Genomic DNA, 16,088 nt, shown 5'->3' on the forward strand with positions numbered 1-16,088 from the left:
ACCTTGGTTTTACCATTTGCCACCTAGCCCTTTCTTTCCCTTGGGTTCTGCAGACTCAAGGGTCATCTTCTTTTAACCCCCCCCCCCCGGGCCAGTGCTCCTCTGAGTGTTGGTCCAACTGTCAGCTACCGGTGGCCACCAGGGGCAACTCTGGGCTGGCCTACCCGTACCTAGGACAATCTGAGTGTGCCCTGAGAAAGAGATATGTGCAGCTCCTATCAGGATTTGTCGGCACATTCGGGCGGTGTTGCTGGTCTTGTTTTAACCTGTCGGAGTGTCTTGAGTTACCGAGATACCGAGTCTGATCGGAACGTCTTGGGAGGAGGTCTTTTCCTTCGTTGACCGTGAGAGCTTGTCATGGGCTAAGTTGGGACTCCCCTGCAGGGATTGAACTTTCGAAAGCCGTGCCCGCGGTTATGGGCAGATGGGAATTTGTTAATGTCCGGTTGTAGATAACTTGAACCCTAATTAATTAAAATGAATCAACTGAGTGTGTTGCCGTGATGGCCTCTTCTCGGCGGAGTCCGGGAAGTGGACACGGCGTTGGAGTAATGCTTGCGCAGGTTGTTCCTCTAGATTCTCGCTCGCGCCTTGCCTCCTCTTCTCGCTCTCTTTTGCGTATAAGTTAGCCACCACATATGCTAGTCGCTTGCTGCAGCTCCACATACTTGCCTTATCCTTCCTATAAGCTTAAATAGTCTTGATCGCGTGGGTGTGAGATTGCTGAGTCCCTGTGGCTCACAGATACTATAATTCCAGATGCAGGTCCAGGTGATTCCGTTCCAGGTGACGAGTACGAGCTTAAGTGGGAGTTCGACAAAGACTCTCAGCGTTATTATGTTTCCTTTCCCGACGATCAGTAGTGGTGCCTAGTTGGGGTTATCGATTCAGGGCCTTGTCGCATGTTGGGTTCTTTTCCATTTTGGCGCCGTAGTCGGGCCATGAGTGTTTGCTTGATGGATGTTATTTATGTACTCTGATGTGACGTGGCGAGTGTAAGCCAACTATGCTATCTCCCTCTTTTATTATGTATTACTTGGGATGTTGTAATGATTGCCTGACTTGCGACATTGCTTTCAATGCGGTTATGTCTCTAAGTCGTGCCTCGACACGTGGGAGCTATAGCCGCATCGAGGGCGTTACAACACGCCTCCGCGGCTCACGGCTGCCAGACATGGGGATGACAATGAAGATCCACCGCGACTGGCGGTAGACTATTCAAGGGTATCCATCTCGTTAGAATGGATATCCGCCGGCGCCAGCCGTAGATTAGTTTCATCTTTGTCCGATATAGGTTTAATTAAAAATACAGTGAAAATGTAATGATTTTTGTCTGGTTCGAATGAAATCCGCCGTGTTTGTATGTGTTTTGTCTAGATAGTTCAAAGAGTGGTTGAAATGTAAGCCGACAGGATTGGATGACCATCTCCTGTATTCGTGCTCGCGAATTTGTCCCCCTATCCGTGGACAGATGCAGGAGATAATTTGCGGGTCGTTGTTGGAGATGCCAGCACTACTATATACTAGCTTGACCATTAATACTCTAAAAAAGGAGTCTGACCACTCACAAGCTGTATCACTAGGTTTTTGGTCATGCATGTGTCATTTGAGGAATGATTTTGACAAAAGCTCCTCATAGCAGAGGGCCCTCCCATACGACAAAGAATGTGCGCACTTACAATTCCCTCCGAGAGAGTGGACCGCGGGAGTGGACACGGACAGCGACCAAGCAGCACGCTTACCTGACGTTTACTAATTATCAAATTTCCTAATGGGAGCAAGAATATGTAGTACTAGTATAGGAAACCAAAAGTATTGCTGCGGGTTGCACCAACAAACATTCCCGGCGCCGCATGATGCGATATGACCGACGGAATGGACGCGAAACGGCAAAGGAAACGGGCTCCGGATGGAATGGATTTTGGCAGCCAGCCAGCCGAATGCGACGCCGCCTGAGACTGAGATGGTGAGTCCGAGCCTGAGAGGGCAACCAACAGATTTCGTTCTTTCCGCACAAGACGCCGCCGCGGGAGCACTCATTACACCTTAGATCACCTTTCCTCCGCCTGGATACGTTCTCTGCTCGAGCGTGCGACGAGCTTTCCATTTAGGCTCCCACTAGGACTGCGATGGGTGGATTATCTCGCTTAGAAAAAAGATCAGCTGATTGTTTTTTCTTAAGTAAGATAAGATGGTGGCTAGTAGTTTACTTGTGACTCCTCGAGCCGTCGTTAACTGCAATGCATCTTGACTGAAACTGTTGAACTCTAGGTTGCAATGCAACGGGTTGAGGTTCTGAACACTCTAGTCTCTGAGCACCTGTTTGGCATAAGCTCGTACTAATATCTTACACGTCACTTTCTAGGCGGCATCTGTGCATGCGGCCATGTGAGGCCAACTCCACCGCGCGACGCTATCGTGTCCAGCCTCGTCCGTTTAGGGTAAAACAGACAAAGGAGACGGCTCAGCGCGCGACGGCCCGGACCCATCTTATCCGTTTTGTATCCGGGCCGACCCATTACGAGCGCAAACTTGCGTCAGATTTGGGTCGCGGCGGACACCAAACGGACGCGCGCTCGTCCGCGTCGGGGGCGCGTGGCAGGCGGCCACCTACCTCCCACCCGCCCACATCAATGCGCACGAGCGGGCGGCCCCACCTGTCATCCGCACGTCGAGCGGTCGCCGTCCTTCTTTAAGTGGGAAGCGTGGACGGGTCGTCGTCCACACTGCCCCACGCCACCCCGCGGCCTTCTCGAAACCGACAGCGGCGACCACGTCCCAAAACCCTAGCCTAGACCTTGCCGGCCGGCCGCCCGCAACCATGGGCCTTTGGAACTACGGCCGCAAAGGCAGGAACGACCGCAAGGCCGGCTCTTCGTCGGGACGCCGCCGCGGCTCGGTGAAGGAGAAGCCCGCCTCGCCATCGCCACCACGCCGGGCCCCCGCGCTGCCCGCCTTCTCCATCGCGCCCACGTCCGCCGGCGAGCGCGACCGGCATTACGTCCGGGCGTCGGTCTGCCGCCGTTATTGGGAGACGAGGACGCCGCTCCCCTGGAGCGACGCCCATCTCCCCAATGACTGGCACCTCTCCGCCGACCGGATCCCCATCCCCCCGGTCCCGAAGAGCGGCCGTGCGCGCACCGAGGAGATCGAGCGCCGCCGCCGCCTCCTCCCCGACGACCTTTACTATGACGCCAGGTACGCCCCCGACTCCCCGCTGTGGGACACCTGGTTTCGTGACGAGCACGACACCAGGCGCGCCTCCTTCTTCGCCGGCACCTCGACGGGGCCGCGGCGGCCACGGGAGCGCGCCCAGGAGCGCGGGCGTAGGCGGGTCCGCGGCGTCACGCCCACACCATCGCCGTCTCCGTCGCCCCCTCCACCTCCTCGCATGACAGACGAGGAGGAGGCCCGTCTCCTCCAGCGTGTCATGGACGACTCCATGTACACGCACGACGAGCGGCAGTGGGACGGCCTGGAGGAGGCCATGGCCCTCTCTGCCGCCGGGGACGTCGCCTTCCCCGTCAAGGAGGAGAGGAGGGACGACCCGCCGGCCGCGTTCCAGCAGTTGCTGGGCCAGGAGTGGGGCTGGTCCTGCACTGCGCCGGAGATGGCCGCCGGCGTGGGCGTGAACTGGTGCCCCACTCCGCCGCGGTCACCGGAGCGGGAGGCCTCGCCACGGGAGGAGGTGGTGCAGGCACCTCCGGCCGTCCAGCCGGCCCCCGTCCACCACGCACCTCTGGCCCACCTCTGGACGCCGCCGGACTACGTCGACCTCGTCAGCGACGACGACGACACCGGCGGCCGGTGAAGACGGCGACGGCCACGGCACCGACGGGTGCGGCAGGAGCGCGGGGGAGGAGTTTTTTTATTTTCTTATTATGTTAATTATGAATCTGGGCCTTTTAAGTGGCCGTTGAAACTGGGCCGTTTTGTGGCCAACCCATATATATGTTTTATGTTTTTTTAAATGCGTTTATTTGTTTTTTAGTTATTTAATTTATTATTTTTAATCCCGCCCACCCCGGACACGATTTGGGATGCGGCCGCGCGGTCGGCGCACGCACGACCCAATGGACACAGCCGGACACGGGTGTGACGCCAGGATAATTAAGCGACAGTAAAACTCTGCTAATGAGACCACATCACCTTCATTACTGTTGCTAATCTTTCGTTAGTAGAAAACCGATTCAAAATCAATTCAAAATATGGCAAACAACAAAAGTTTTCAAACATAGAAACAAAAATGTTCGGAGTGAACCAAATATTGCACAGATAATTATGGTGGAGAAGCCACACCTTTTTAAAATGTTTAAATACTATGAGATGAATAAAACAGTAGCAAAACCAATTGTATAAGTGCTATTAAATATAAACAAATATTAAACTAGTTTATTTAGTCACTAAAAACTTTTTACAACTCCAATTTAGGTGTGGACTTTAACTTATTATTAAACTATAACTATTAAAGAAATAAAATAAAACAGTAAAGGAAAATAAATAAAAGAAAAGAAAACACAAAAAACAGAAGACAATCGAAAAAAAGAACGCCCCCCCGCTGGGCCAAGTGGCCCAGCTGGCCCCAGCCGCCCGAATGGGCCGGCCCACCCCGACGCCCTAATAGGTCGCCCCGACCCCCCTGGTCAAACCCTAACTGCTACCCCCTCCCCACGTCGCCACTCCTCCCTCCCGATCCGATCTGGATCGGCATCGATCCCGTGCCCCCGCCGCTCGACGCCGGGCTTGGTCCACCGCGCCCTCCGCTCGCCCCCGACACCAGCACCGATGGACCACGCCACCGTCACCCGGAACGCTGCCTCGCCGTCTTCCTCCTCGACAGCACGCCGCAGCCGCTCGCCTCCCCATCGCCCGGTCGTCCCTGTCGTCCTCCTCACGCCCCGCTGCCCAGTCCCCTACGGCCCCCTGTGAGCTCCCCTTCCCCTCGCCCAGTCACCGCGCGACCACGGCGTCCCGCACGCGCACGCCGCCGCGACTAGCCCGCTCCCTACCGCGCGGCTCCTCCTTCGGCTTCCCTCTGCTTCCCTGCCTCTGACACGCTCCGGCCGCGCCCTGGCAGCGCGCCCTCGCGCCGGCCCGCGCCCTCCTGGCCTCGCCCCGCGTTGCTATGGACTGCAGCCGCCCGTGCCCTCCTACCCACGGTCGCTCCTGCTGCTGCTGCTGCCCCCCCCCCCCCCGCGCGCCTCCCTGCATTCGCCTACGCCGGCCCGCAACGACGCCCGTCGTTGCTCCCGACCGTCCCATGCATCGCGTCCCGCAAGGAGAAGCGCCGCCACCGCCCCGCTCAACGCCACCGCCTCTACGCTCCACCTCCGACCGCCCCACGACCACCACCCGGTTCGCTGTTGAACGGGATTTCCAACGCTGCCACCCCTGTGAGCTCCCGTGGCCGGAGTCGGCCTACCGGCAATCGCCGGAGCCGCTGGATTAGCACCGGTGGTTACTGAACCCATTAACACCCCCACTGCCACAAACACGTGGGCCCCCACCATTGTTAATTACTTAATTAAAATAACACAATCCCTAACCTGAGTCTATGACAAACTGGGCCCACTAACTAATTAGACTATTTTAAATAAATAAAACTTGTTAACAAACTGTCTCACTAACAATGGGGACCCACTGGTCAGTTTGACCAGTCAATGGTCAAAGTCAAACTTTGACTGCTGACTGGGCTGCTGACTCAGACCCCCTGCCCCCGCCTGACATACCCATACACACTTCTGGGTACACTTCCTGTGTACCCATAGCATTTAAATACTATCTATTTTCGAATTAAATTAAATCTAGAAATTAGAAAAATCATTTTAAAATTTTGAAAATTTAATATAAAATAAACCGTAACTCGGATGGAAAAACTTTGTACATGAAAGTTGCTCAGAACGACGAGACGAATCCGGATACGCAGCCCGTTCGTCCGCCACGCATCCCTAGCATAGCAAACACGCAACTTTTCCCCCTCCGGTTTGTCTGTCCGAAAACATGAAACACTCGGGATACTTTCCCGGATGTTTTCCTCCTTCACCGGTACCACCTCGTACCGCGTTAGGGTACATCTAGCATCACGCTTTGTCATGTCATGCATCGTCATGCATTTGTTTGCATTATATTTATTGTTTCTTCCCCCTCTTCTCTCGCTAGACACCGAGACCGACGCCGCTACTACCCAGTACGACTACGGTGTTGACGACCCCTCTCTCTTGCCAGAGCAACCAGGCAAGCCCCCCCCCTTGATCACCAGATATCGCCTACTCTCTTTCTACTGCTTGCATTAGAGTAGCGTAGCATGTTACTGCTTTCCGTTAAACCTATCCTGATGCATAGCCTGTCCTTGCTACTACTGTTGTTACCTTTACCTGCAATCCTAATGCTTAGTATAGGATGCTAGTTTATCATCAATGGCCCTACATTCATGTCCGTCTGCCATGCTATACTATCGGGCCGTGATCACTCGGGAGTTGATCACGGGTATATACCTATACTTTATACATGATACATGTGATGACTAAAGTCGGGTTGGCTCGAGGAGTACTCGCGAGTGATTCACGGATTGGGGGCTGAAAAGACCTTTGTCCCGACGGCCCTCTGGGTGGATCTTTGTGGCGGAGCGACAGGGCAGGTTGAGACCACCTAGGAGAGAGGTGGGCCTGGCCCTGGTCGGCGTTCGCGGTGTCTTCAAGATAACACGTTTAACGAGATCTTGGTATTTGATCTGAGTCTGGCTACAGGCCTATACGCACTAACCATCTACGCGGGGACAGTTATGGGCACTCGACGTCATGGTATCAGCCGAAGCCTTCGTGACGTCAGCGACTGAGCGGCGCGCGCTGGGTTGGACCGCATAACACAACTTCCTTTGTAATGGAGGTTGCTAGGTCTCCTCACCGGCCGCGTTCGCAACGTGCAGGTGTGCAATGGGCGATGGGCCCAGACCCCTGCGCCATAGGATTTAGACCGGCGTGCTGACCTCTCTGTTGTGCCTAGGTAGGGCTGCGACGTGTTGATCTTCCGAGACCGGGCATGACCCAGGAAAGTGTGTCCGGCCAAATGGGATCGAGTGTGTTGGGTTATGTGGTGCACCCCTGCAGGGAAGTTAATCTATTCGAATAGCCGTGATCTTCGGTAACAGGACGACTTGGAGTTGTACCTTGACCTTATGACAACTAGAACCGGATACTTAATAAAACACACCCTTCCAAGTGCCAGATACAACCGGTGATCGCTCTCTCACAGGGCGACGAGGGGAGGATCATCGGTTAGGATTATGCTATGTGATGATACTTGGAGGACTTCAGTCTACTCTCTTCTACATGCTGCAAGACGGAGGCTGCCAGAAGCGTAGTCTTCGAAAGGACTAGCTATCCCCCCTTATCCCGGCTTTCTGCAGTTCAGTCCATGTATAATAGCCTTATTCCAGTTGATACCAATGCATACATATCTAGTATAGCTCCTTGCTTGCGAGTGCTTTGGATGAGTACTCACGGTTTCTTTCTTCCTCTTTTCCCCCTATCCCTTCTACCTGGTTGTCGCAACCAGATGTTGGAGCCCAGGAGCCAGACGCCACCTTCGACGACGACTCCTACTACACCGGAGGTGCCTACTACTACGTGCTGCCCGCTGACGACGACCAGGAGTAGTTTAGGAGGATCCCAGGCAGGAGGCCTGCGCCTCTTTCGATCTGTATTCCCGTTTGTGCTAGCCTTCTTAAGGCAAACTTCTTTAACTTATGTCTGTACTCAGATATTGTTGCTTCCGCTGACTCTTGTGCCTTCGAGCATTTGTATTCGAGCCTTCGAGGCCCCTAGCTTGTAATATAAAGCTTGTATTATTTTAATTTGTGTCTAGAGTTGTGTTGTGATATCTTTCCGTGAGTTCCTGATCTTGGTCGTACATATTTGCGTGCATGATTAGTGTACGGTCAAATCGGGGGCGTCACAACGGGCGTACCCATTGGCGTTTCAAAGGGACAGATTCGAATCAATCCGGACGTCCGTTTGGGGTCGCACAGTGAAGTTGGCCTGACTATGCTAAACATTTCACGGAGGCAGGCAAGGCATGATGATTGATGAGCGCTCTGTAGTAGGAAGGAGAGCCGAGCAGCCCCGTCCCTTTCATGGTCTTTTCCTTTTCTGTGGTGCATAACTATCAGCATTTGCAGTCTTACGTACTACTACTAGTAGCGCACTGGTATGGGATGACACGATCGTCTAATCTCGGCCTGCCCACTGGCTCGGGATGGGGTTATTTTTGTTTGCTGCACCTAGCCATTGCGCTTGCTCGGACGTGAGACCCATATTCTGATAGTCAGACAACACCGCGTGGGCTTCAGACAGTCCAAACATACCAATCATACAAGATGACGCATGCCGCTTGCGGGGAAGAGTACCCAAGCACCTTGCAAAACTAAACGCAATCACGGATGGGAACATGACAAGACAAACAATATGGCTAAGTTTTACTAACCGCCGGGAAGAGGAGTTCTTCACTCCTTGCCATCGTTGGCCAGCAAAGTGGCCAACCTTTTCGACGCAAACCTCGCAAAAACACCTCCCCCGACAGGTCAAATATGTTCGGCCAATTCTGTTTGCCATGCTAAATCTTATCACACTCCGTGTAAACTCTAGGCAGGATTTGTGGCAACAACTGGAAGAGGACTGTAGGGGGGGTCATCCTGACCGAAGAAAATAGGGATAATTTGGTTTTGGACACTCAGACTCTTCTCTCTTCTGGCTAGTTTATGTAAGGTCAAGTATCGATTAGACCGGGAGGGGGGAGGATGAAAAATATGGCAATTTATTCAGAAATGCAACTTCAAAGCAAATTTGAATCGACAGCGTAATTGTGCCTTTTCCTTTCTGCGTTGGTATGAACTTTTGCCTTGTTCCTACCACAGGCCTTCGTGGCACGTGTGGGGTTTTAAGTTCTGGCTCATCTACTCTGGCTCAGCCTAACCGCTGTATATAGTGTTTGGTTGGCTTTTGTTGCCTCGTTTTAATAAAATGAGTTGGGGGAAACCCCTCTATTTCAATATCTAAATAACTTAGTTGTAATTACATAACTGAGTAGATGTAGATCTAACACACAACAAATAACTCAGAGGAAATAAAATAGAATGACTGAATTATAGACAGGAGCAAGGTAGATAAAAGAAATAACTAAGTAGTAGTAGCCGTACTCAAGTCTCACAAACAAGCATACAACCTTGAGAATGGCAAGGGCGAGCACAAAACCAACATGGTGTAAGCAACAAAATAAGGTAGTTCGCAGCAAGGTCTTCAAATCAATCATAGAGAAAGAAGACATTGAAGTTCTTTGAGCCACATATGAAGATTACAAAATGTAAAGTGGAGCGAAGAGATAGAACCCGTAAGCGTGATGAAGACAATTTGGTTATTGATCCAGTTTGAGTTGTTGGCCCAACTCTATGTCTGGTTGGAGAGGTTGGGATAAAACTTAGAAGACAATCTCGTCTTCACCCTATTCTCCTTGAGCTAAAATCACTTAGACCTCGCTCAAACACTCATGGTGGAACGCCGTCTCCCGGGTTGTGGCGACATCCTGCGGCGCCGGCGTGACTGCCGCCGGCTGGGCAGCATGGGCCCGGCACTCCTGCTCCTCCGCGTCGCGCTCCCACTGCTCCAGGCGCTCGCCCTCGCAATGCTCCTCCGCCAGCCGACACTGTCACTAGTGCTCGAGGTACATTTGCTCATGTGCCAGCGTCACCCCAAGCCAGATGGGTGGTGCGCTGACCCACTCTCGTACCTCTCCTTGTCAGGTTCACCGCTGGGGCGCCAGCTTAGGGGATGGGGCCGGCTCGGTCTTGACGGGGACGGCGGCGCCAGCGGTGGCACGACGCAGTCTCCGGCAGAGGAGAGATGGCCTCTACCTTGCGCGCCTCGTACGCCGCCTCCTCGTCCTCCTTGTGCTGCTCTTCCTCTTCGCTTTCACGAAGGGCAGCCGTCAGTGCCGCCTGGTTGGCAGAATCCGCCGCATGGTCCTCATGGCGCACGACGTGGGGTGGCGAGGTGTCAGCCAGCACGTGCTGGACGTCAAGCCGGCGCTGCTGCTCGTGTTCGACGGCGAACCTGACCTCCTAGTCGGGAGAGTCGGTTAGGCGGGGTTGAGATGTTGCGTCTGCGTCAGCAGATCCCGCCGGCGACACTCTCCTCCGCGTGAGCCTGCGGCGTCCGCGGCACCGCCGGCACTGGGATCCTATTTGGATCCAAATGCCAATCATGCGGCAGCGTAATACGTCGGGGTATGGGAGGGGGATGCGATGCTCCCAATGCCACCTCGCCTGGTGCACTGGGACGCCTATCCGCTGCCTCGCCGGGCGGGCTGACGCCGGAGACAGCGGGGGGATTACGCACGAAGACGATGAGGCAGGGGACTTGCCCTTGTTTTTGCTGGCGAAGAAACCCATGGTGGTGTGAGTTGGCTAGGGTTTGTTGCCGGTGGTGGGAGCAGCAGAGATGGCTAGATGGGGACGGAAGGCTGGAAGAGGACCAGGCCGCCCCCCGCATGCGTGAATTAAAAAAGGATACTCGTCATCGCTGATGCGTGGGCCCGTGATTTGTGGTCATCATTAATTCAGACGCGGGAGGTAGTTCTCCGGCCGCCATGTGGGGACGCGACGTACACCAAGCGGGCGCGCGACGCGTCTGCGCCAATGCATTTCAGGCACAAATTTGGGCCAGAAATTGGTCCTCCCGGACACGTTTTGGGAATGGGTCGGCGCGTTCAGCCAACGTTGTTATCCACGGTGTCCCAGACGGATGGCGGCAGAAGAAATGGGTCGCCGCGTTGGAGTTGCTCTTATCAAACTCCATGTAAACTCTAGGCAGGATTTGTGGCAACAAAATGCAGGATGACTGCTCGGGGTTATCCCGACTGAAGAAGATAGGGATAATTTGGTTTGGACACTCGACTCTTCTCTCTTCTGGCTAGTTTTGAAGGAAATATGCCCTAGAGGTAATAATAAAGTTATTATTTTATATTTTCTTATTGGTGATAAAGATTTATTATTCATGTTAGAATTGTATTGATTAGAAACCTTAATACATGTGTGAATACATAAACAAATACCGTGTCCCTAGTGAGCCTCTACCAGACTAGCTCACTAATCAAAGATGGTTAAGGTTTCCTAACCATAGACATGTGTTGTCATTTGATAACGGGATCACATTATTAGGAGAATGATGTGATGGACAAGACCCTTCCGTTAGCTTAGCATTATGATCGTTCAGTTTTATTGCTATTGCTTTCTTCATGTCAAATACATATTCCTTCGACTATGAGATTATGCAACTCCCGGATACCGGAGGAATCCCTTGTGAAAGGATCAATATAGTTGACTAGAGGGGGGGGGGGTGAATAGGCAACTAACAATTTTTAGCTTTTCTTTACCAATTTAAACTTCGTATCAAAGTAGGTTGTCTAGATATGCAACTAGGTGAGCAACCTATATGATGCAACAACAACAAGCACACAAGCAAAGAAGGGATACATCACAATAAGCTTGCACAAGTAAAGGTAAGAGATAACCAAGAGTGGAACCGGTGGATACGAGGATGTGTTACAGAAGTTCCTTCCCTTTGAGAGGAAGTACGTCTCCGTTGGAGCGGTGTGGAGGCACAGTGCTCCCCAAGAAGCCACCAGGGCCACCGTATTCTCCTCACTCCCTCACACAATGCGAGATGCTGTGATTCACTATTGGTGCCCTCGAAGGTGGCGACCGAACCTTTACAAACAAGGTTGGGGACCTCTCCACAACCGAATTGGAGGTTCCCAATGAAACCACGGAGCTTCACCACAATGGAATGTGGCTCCGAGGTGACCTCAACCGTCTAGGGTGCTCAAACACACAAGAGTGACAAAATTCACACAAGAAAGTATGGGGGAATCAAATATCCTTTGGTGGAAGTGTAGATCTAGATCTCCTCCTTCCATCCCTAGCAAATCAACAAGTTTGAGTGGCTAGAGAGACAGATCAGGAAAGAGAGATTGAATGGCATTAATGGTGGAGAGAGAGAGGCAAGAGGTAATTGTGGTAGGTGGAAGAACCACCCTTACATAGCAAACCCTAAAATCCAACCGTTACTGCGAAAACAGCACTGCAGCGCTACAACCGCTCCTAAAAGATTATATGGCCATATTCGAACTACAACCATTTGATAAATTCACTTAAAATTCCAACCAAAATTTGGAGATGTCATGTGATGTTTTTAAATCACTTCTATACAAAAATATCTTTTATTCATAAAATATTTTGAGCACTACACCCAATTTTCTTCTCTGGTCCAGTAGGTAATTTTGCACTACAACCTATTTAAATATTTCTTTCTAGCCCCCACCAAAATTATGGGTTGTTGGTAGTAGCTTATGATTCAACTTTATGCAAAAACTCAGTGATGTTATTTGAAAAATATGAGTGTATCAACCTCATTTTCATTCTGGTCCAACTTGATGGTTTGTACAGCAACCATATTTTTGCTTGCTCTTTGGCTCTTGATTCCTTTTCCTAGTTGTAGTCCTCCCTACTAAACCCCTAAGTCCAAGAGCATGCACCCATTGGATCACTTTTGGTTCATGGGATAATGCCATTCATCTCCTGTCCAAAATTGAGGTTTTGCAAAACTTGCACTAACAAGTTTGTGCTTTTCACAAGCTAACCTCACCACCCTCTTTTTCACCTAATGAGACCACCATCTGGAGATTTTGGCCCCTCCAAGAATAGCCTAGGTGCCTCTGGCATTTAGTCAAACACCTGGAATGCATGGACAGAACTGGCATGAGTTTTTGTTTGCTTTGTGAACTTGGTCTCCTGACCTAACCACCTTGTCCCTTGATCTCCCCTCTATCAATAGCCTAGTCCTGTTGCTTGCCAACCCCGCCCGAGCACTCTGGAGTGCCATGGCATTTCGCCGAGCAGCTGGTGGGCGTGCACTGGGCGCGCCCAGAGCGCGCCAACTGCAGCCGCGCACACGAGCCGCCGCGTTGCGCCCCTGGCTTGGCCCACACTGCAGAACCACGGCATGCGCTCCCCTTCTCGCCACAACACGCCAGCCCGCCCTGGCGCCCTATAGCGCCGCCACCAGAGCCCTCTTGGCGGCACGCCCGCGGCCGCATCCGCCACCGCCATCGGCAGCACCGCCCCGACCACCACAGTGCGCCAGCTCGCCTCCATGGACAGTGGAGCTTTCGTTGGTAGCTCTTGGAGCCGACCAACCACCGCCACGTAGCCCTGCAGCACAGTAGGGCGGTTCGCCGGCGAACTTATCCCCGGCCGCCGCAAACCGACATGGCCACGCTATAAAAAGGGACCCCGAGCCCCTCTGAGCATGCCCGCAACCTCAGTCCACTCCTCCAGTCCTCCCATGGCAGCCAATCGACCCGAGGAGGTCGTCTTCTTCCTCTCCGGCAACTCCTGCCGCCGCTACTACCCCGGCCATTCCGGCGCAACCAGAGCCTCTTCGGCCCTCCCAACGCCACCAAACGACTCCAATCCATCTTGCGGAGCCGCCCAAATCCACAGCTGCGACGGAGAGCCATCGGAGCCACAAACCACTTTGCTCCCGAAACCACCGGCCGCTGCGAAGCTCGTCGACGGCGATTCCCTACATCTCCGACGACTCTACAACCACCGGAAGGACCGCCCTCGATCCGCGGATCCATCCCCGCCCTCAACACCCCGCAAGGACTCGCCGTTCGCCGGCGACCCTCGCCGGAGTTCCGCCCCGCTCGGGCAGAGAGATAGGAGGGGAGGGAAGACTAGTCAAACCTGACCAGTGGGCCAGGCGGGCCCACTGTCAGTGACAGCACGCGCGTCCATGCTGGATAAGTAGAGGCGTAATTTCAAAATACGCCTTCGACGTGGTCAGTTCGAAACGTTTTTCTTTTTCTGTTTAATTATTTTAAAAACAGATTTTGACCAGAACTTTGACTGGTTATATCTTTTTAAGTATAACTCCAAATGAGTTGATTCTTTTTCCTACATCTCTCAAATTATGTCTAGTTTATTTTAAGATTTATTTGAAAATTTTCCAAACAAATTTTTTGTACTATTTTTGAAATATGTGTTATTTGCATATTTTTGAAAATAGTTTTTTTGGAAGAGAAGAAAGCCTTCAAAAGATTTGGAGTGCACCCTGCCTTTCCACACCAAGAAGGCAAGCATTCTGAGCCCTGGCATAATATTTTGCATGCATTGTTTGACACGTTTATGACACCACCTCAATTCGTGGAACTCGTTATTTTATGTTGTGATATGATCATTTGCATGAATGCTTATTTGGAATTTCCTTGCTGTTAGAAAAGGGCATGTTTGTGATAAAGAGCATCCTCGTATGCTGTTCATGCCTACCGGAAGGAAAACGGGAAAGTCATTGTCTTGGGTAGACCCGAGCTTGTCCCTGGTTCCTCGTCGAGACGAGTGTGTCCGGCATGGCATGAAGGGTACGATGAGTGGTGAGTCTGTCCATTTGATGAAATATATTCGTTATGCTAATCATGCAGGGAATAACCAAAACCTCCTGAGTCGACCATAGATCGAGTCTTGTTCCGGTAACCCCCATGCTTGTTTCGTACTACCACTTGTCCCTGCCATAGGTAGGGTACGGTTCAGTAAGTTGTCAACCCCTTTCCTAGCACACACCGTACAGAGAGGCCATGGTGGAAGATACCGGAGGCATCCGGTAGGCATGCCACCTGACCCGGGGGCATGGGTGTCTCGGTTGTAGCCGAAGGGGTAGCTCCCCTAGTTTGCGCGCGGTATAAATTTTGTGATCCCATGCTACGTCGAGGTTGTAGCCTCCCCACTTAGAGTTTTGCTTAACAGGTGTCGTGGGTGATTTCCAGACACCGGTAATTTAGGCTGGTGTGTGCGGATTGGTGTGTTTTCAACCAAAAGACCGCAGACGGAATTAGTCCTGATGGACTAACGGAATCCGTTGCTCATGGGTAAAGAGTACACCCTCTGCAGAGATTAAACCTATTCGAATAGCTGTGTCCATGGTTAAGGACTACAGTCTGGGATGGGCCAAGTGTCGGTCTTAGTGTCGGTCTTCGGAGGAGAGATTGTTAAACCAGAAATTGGATTGTGACTTGTGACTTGTGAATATTATGGTTATTATTATTTTGGACTAACCCATTGAGTATCCCTGGGACGGTTCTACCGCTTGGATATTCACTGTGATTATTTTATCAGCCCTTTAGGTGGCGTCGCTCAGACGCCCGACTGTGGCCTGTTTATTACTTCGTTTACTTATAAGCCCTTTATGTGGCATCGCTCAGACGCCCGACTGTGGCATGCTTGTTATTTCGTTCACTTATAAGCCCTTTATGTGGTGTCGCTCAGACGCCCGACTGTGGCATGCATGTTATTCCATTTACTTATAAGCCCTTTATGAGGTGTCGCTAAGACGCCCGACTGTGGCATTGCCTGTTATTTATTTATTTATTTTTATAAGCCCTTTATGAGGTGTCACGGAGACGCCCGACTGTGGCATTACTTGTTATTTTACTTTATAAGCCCTTTTTGTGGTGTCGCACAGACGCCCGACTGCGGCACTTTATTCCTGCTCCTTCATTACTTATTCATGTGGCATATAAATAATTTGCTTGCATGCATAAGAGGTGTTTTATTTATGACTGACGATGTGATCATAGCATATTTTAGTGCATGTTTAACAAATATATTATTCCAGTGTTCATAATGTTTGCGAGTACATTCAAAGTACTTACTGGCTTGTCCCTGGCTATTGTCTTGGCCAGATATCTGCTTGGAGAGGAGTGTTGCGATGACAGCCCCGGAAGCTAGGCAACGGTGTTAGCAGCCTCGCGAAGATAGGAGTTAACCTGGTCAGCTGTTCCTGTGGGAAATGGAGTCCCATAGACCGTAGTGAACCACAAACCGCTTCCGCCATCAACCACTAGAAACCAATTGTTGTACTCACAGACCCGAATGGTCTTGTACTACATATTTTGTACTTTTGCTTGGGATTTCTGTAACAAGTTGGTGCCTCATCAGCTAATAGTAATCCTGGGGCTGGTGCGCACAACGGCCATTTTCT

The 16,088-nt window shown here is 51.8% G+C and overlaps 1 long non-coding RNA gene across 1 annotated transcript; it reads left to right on the forward strand.

Moving 5' to 3' along the window:
* Positions 1-4,662: 4,662 nt before the first annotated feature.
* On the forward strand, positions 4,663-7,862 carry LOC147986299 (uncharacterized). Its single transcript, XR_015615192.1, has 3 exons — positions 4,663-4,925; positions 6,160-6,234; positions 7,555-7,862. It is a non-coding gene; the product is annotated as an uncharacterized LOC147986299 (long non-coding RNA).
* The last annotated feature ends 8,226 nt before the right edge of the window (positions 7,863-16,088 follow it).

This window comes from Triticum urartu, chromosome 2A (genome assembly GCF_056163025.1).
Source record: "Triticum urartu cultivar PI428250 chromosome 2A, HENAU_Tu73, whole genome shotgun sequence".
Lineage (NCBI taxonomy): Eukaryota > Viridiplantae > Streptophyta > Magnoliopsida > Poales > Poaceae > Triticum > Triticum urartu.